This window comes from Octopus bimaculoides, chromosome 17, assembly GCF_001194135.2.
Source record: "Octopus bimaculoides isolate UCB-OBI-ISO-001 chromosome 17, ASM119413v2, whole genome shotgun sequence".
Lineage (NCBI taxonomy): Eukaryota > Metazoa > Mollusca > Cephalopoda > Octopoda > Octopodidae > Octopus > Octopus bimaculoides.
Genome location: NC_068997.1, coordinates 17,723,083 through 17,728,288, shown reverse-complemented (window position 1 = coordinate 17,728,288; position 5,206 = coordinate 17,723,083). Strand labels below are relative to the sequence as shown.

At 36.7% G+C, this 5,206-nt stretch overlaps 1 pseudogene; it reads left to right on the top strand.

Annotated features, from left to right (window-relative positions):
- The first annotated feature begins 1,755 nt into the window (after positions 1–1,755).
- On the top strand, positions 1,756–1,875 carry LOC128249727 (5S ribosomal RNA; annotated as a pseudogene).
- Positions 1,876–5,206: the final 3,331 nt, after the last annotated feature.

Below are 5,206 nucleotides of genomic sequence, written 5' to 3'. Positions count from 1 at the left end.
TTCATCATTGTCATCACCATCATCGTTTTCATCCTTTCCCGTTCGTTCTCCTCCTCTCCTCCACTCCTCCTCTCCTCATCTCCTCCTCTCCTCCTCTCCTCCACTCCTCCTCCTGCTCTTCCTCATCATCATTACCCTCATCAGCGTCGTCGACGATATCGTCATCGTCTTCCTCCCCTTCCTACTCATCATTGTCATCATCATCATCATCATCATCATTATCCTCATCATCATCCTCATCCTCATCATCATCACCACTCTGTATCTTAATTGCTTTTAACTTTATATTCACTCTGACCGTGATCTTAGATTACTCCTTTTTTTCTTTTCTTTTCATTTTCATTTCATTTTTAACCATTATGACATTCTCAACAAATCACTCACGACATTCATTAAATCAGAAACGCAAATCCGCTCCCTGACACGCAATTTTTTTTTTCTTCCCTGTTTCTGCTCTGTGTATATAAAAAAATAAAGGATCGTGTGTATGTTTGTATTTCTAAGTGCGTGCATTCATGTACGTCTGTGTGTACGAGTGTGTGCGTTTGTGTGCATCTAGGTGTTTGTGTACGTATGTGAGCATATATATATATATATATATATATTGTCTCTCTCTGTCTCTCTCTCTCTCTCTCTCTCTCTCTCTCTATATATATATATATATATATATATATATATATATACATAAATATATATATGTCTATATACATATGTATATACATACATGTATATATGCACATATACATATATTTGATTCTACATACATATATATGTATATATGTATATATATATATATATATGTATGTTTATATTTTTTTATGAGTGTGTATGTGTGTGAGTATTAAAAAAAAATTAATGAAAAACATTTATTGAACTTAAAAATACAAATAAATATTAGAAATGGTTGAGTGAACGGGTAGAGGTTAGTGGTGTCAGAAACTGGTGTGAGGTTTTTAGGTGTAAATTTACGGCTCCAGCAGTGCATCCCTTCGCTTACTGTTTTCTGTATCTATCGCTTTCTAGAACTCACACACGCACGCACACACACTCCGCGCACGCATACATTCACATGCACGCAGTAACACAAACATACACACACACACACGCAGACGCATACAAACAAACACACTTGCACGCATAATCTGTGATACATACATATTTTGTAATAATCTCTCTCCCTCTTTCTGTTTCTTTCTATTTGTGTGACATAAACAAATTTTCCACATAAAAAATAACAAATTTTCCACATAAAAAATAACAAATTTTACACATAAATCTCAAATACCCTTTTCTACTCTCGGCACAAGGCTCGAAATGTTTGGGGTTGGGTGCCAGTCGATTAGATCGACTCCAGCACATAACTGGTACTTAATTTATCGACCTCGAAAGGATGAAAGACAAAGTCGACCTGGGCGAAATTTGAACTCAGAACGTAAAGACTGACGAAATACCGCTAAACATTACACCCGGCGTGCCAACGTTTCTGCCAGCTCACCGCTCTCATAAAACACAAATGCTGACACATACACATATATATAGATATGAATAGAGACATATATCTATGTCTATCTATCTATCTACCTGTCTGTCTGTCTGTCTGTCTGTCTCTCTCTGTCTCTCTCTCTCTCACTCTCTCCCTATCTATCTATCTCTCTCTAGTTAGATAATTAGAGAGATAGATGAATTTCGGCCAGAATTGACATAGGCCATTACTAAATTAATATTACTACATGGAGGCGGCGAGCTGGCAGAAACGTTAGCACGCCGTATCACTTTGAAAACATCGGTTCTCGTCCGATCACCGAAGTTAAGCAAAGTTGAGCCTAGTTAGTACTTAGATGGGTGACCGCTTGGGAAACCTAGGTGCTGTAAACATTAAAAAAAAAGAAAAGGTGGCGAGTTGGCAGAAGCGTTAGCACGCCGGGCGAAATGGTTAGCGGTATTTCGTCTGCCACTACGTTCTGAGTTCAAATTATTCCGTCGATGTCGACTTTGCCTTTCATTCTTTCGGGGTCGATAAATTAAGTACCAGTTACGCACTGGGGTCGATGTCCTTGTTTGTCCCCTCTGTGTGTAGCCCCTTGTGGGTAGTAAAGAAATAAGAAACGTTAGCACGCCGGGCGAAATGCTTAGCGTTATTTCGTCTGTCTTTATGTTCTGAGTTCAAATTCCACCGATGTCGACTTTGCTTTGCTCCTTTCGTGGTCGATAAATTAAGATCCAGTTGCGTACTGATGTCGATCTAATCGATTGGCCCCTCCCAAAACTTTCGCTCCTTGTGCTTAGAGTAGAAAAGAATATTACGACCTGGAAAGACATTGAATATTACAGAAGTTGTTCCATAGCCATTTTGCGTAAAGAGTTGATGTTTACAGAGATATATCCGTGTGTAGGAGATTTACCTGGAATTTGTTGGAGATATGCACCCAGGACCCCTTTGAATGTTATGAGCTATTTTTCTTTTCTCATGCAGCTTGGCATGATGTTAAAGCGAGCATAGCCATTTGAATTCTGCTGTGATGTGACGCGCGAATAAATTTTGTAGAAGACGGATAGCATAGGGACCAAGTCTAGCGTGTATTTTAAAGTTTAATCCAAAATCACTTGTGCGGTGCTTCAGGAATATTTTCCACTTCATAGAAAAGATATTAGCATTGGAGGGAATAAAGTTAAATTTTCTCGCGACGATCCCAATAATAAAAGCTTTCATGTCTATTTTCCTTGTGATCGATATCTGGAGTGCTTTAGTTTTCTATTTTGTTACATGTAGAGAGATCAAAGCGGACAACAGTATGCCGTTGCTTGTCAGCAACTACATCACAAATCTAAGTGTGGGTCTCTCTTATTTTGAATCCTTGATATTTTTAATTTTTGTACCGTCAACAATCAATATCCTATCGTCAAATATTCGTGAGTACACAAAATTTCTCTTATGAAATACACACAAATTTACACGATATTTTAACAAGCGTTTCAATATTTTAACGTTCACGAATAACTTTCTTTACTCTCATACAAAGAAATCCACAATATAAATATTTTGTTCATAATTTGCTTCTTTTATTTGCTGTTGTGAAGAAGAAGAAGAAGAAGAAGAAGAAGAAGAAGAAGAAGAAGAAGAAGAAGAAGAAGAAGAAGAAGACGAATAAGAAGAAGAAGAAGAAGAAGAAGAAGAAGAAGAACAACAACAACAACAACAACAACAACGACGACGACGACAATAACAACGACAATAACAACAACAGTAACAATAGCAACAACAGAGGCAGAAAAGACAAGTAACTCCGCAATGTCGGCAAAAACCCGACCGCACTAATCGCGACTCGTCTGAAAGTGAAGGCATCATTCTCATTAACACATGGTGCAGTATTTCTCAACATTAGAAATCTTATAGATAAACAGGTTCAAATATTTCCAACAACCACAGCCTGCAATGAGCACTAAAAACAAAAACAACAATTACTGCAATGCCAAACCACATGACCAAAAACCACAACAACAATTACACCTATTGCAACAGCAAGAGCCGCAACACCTACGACCGCAGCAACAAAGTCCTTTAAGCCATCATATATCAAAAGGCACAACACGCAAAATCCATATGGAAATGAATCCGAAACCCCAAAATCTACAGCTATTTACAACACTATTGTGTAAGAATGTATGTGTATGCTTCTCTTCGGTGCACGAGGTACTATTAAAACAGCACATCCAGCCTTTCAATAAATTTCAATACAAATATACTCTGTTACAGCTGTACCGGCACATACTCTTATATATATATATATACATATATATATATAACATTTTTTTTAGAAAAACATAAAAACGCAGTAGCGATAATATTTCGATAACAGCTGGAAATCGATTGCTAATGAGAGTGGAGAAAACCTTGCCTCCTATCCTCACAGTCCACAGGTAGCGTAGTTGAAGGAGGACGACGTTGCCGAAAGCTGATGATCACCACAAGTGGAAGATAGCCCCCATTGTTTATATCCGGTTCGTTTCCCGCTCCATACGTTAAAGAGGCCATAGGACAACAAGTCTTAGGGTCTGATGATACGCCTATGGCGAGAAACCCAGGGTGAACCTATAAACAGGACTTCATCAGTAATACACACACACACACACATACACACACACACATACACACACACACATACACACACACACACACACACACACACACACACACACACACACACACACACACACACACACACACACACACACACACACATATATATATATATATAAATGGAGTTAAACGCGGTGTTATTCAAATTCTTTAACTTCCAACACATGTTTCGAAGACACTATTGGTATTATTTCAAAGAAATAACATGGTCTAAGACAATGTTATCTTCTCTGCAGGGAAATGAAGAAATAAAGCAAACTTGTCGATAAGACATCTTAACAGAATGTGATGGATATTGATAGGGATGAACTGAACGCTATTAATCAAGGGAAGAATACACACATCTATTTCTATATATATGTATATATATATCTCATATGCATAAAATTACTGTAGAGAGGAGTTTGCAATGTTTCACCAAAAATGAAAATTATAATCGTCCGTAAATATGACTAGAGTGCTAGAAACACATACACTGCTAGAGATAAGAGCTAAAGTTCTCTAATGATGTAGTCAATGCTCATAATTGTATACAGATTTACTGACAGGGACTGAAAACGTCCGAAAACACCGTTCGAGAGTTATGTGTATGTGTGTGTGTATTGTGTGTGTATTGTGTGTGTGTAAATATATATGCATACACACACACAAGCACACGCACTTGCACACACATATGTATGGAATTTATATTATAAATACATAAATTATGATATGCATATCGGTGAATACAATATATGAGAATATATATATGAGAATGCATTATTCTTTGTATACATATAAGCATCTATACAATATCTATATTTATAATCATTTCTTTGTACGAATGTATGTATATAAATACATACATATACATACATACATACATACATACATACACACACACACACACACACACATATATATATATATGATGTGTATATCAGATTTGTATGTGGGAGCTAGAGATAAAAATAAAGAAAAATGCAAATTTATTATTCGGCCCTTTATTTTTTGCACATCCAACATGTAAAAAGACTTTACATGAAAAAAATATCATCAGATGTTTTATTAATGTTTTTGTACTGTTTC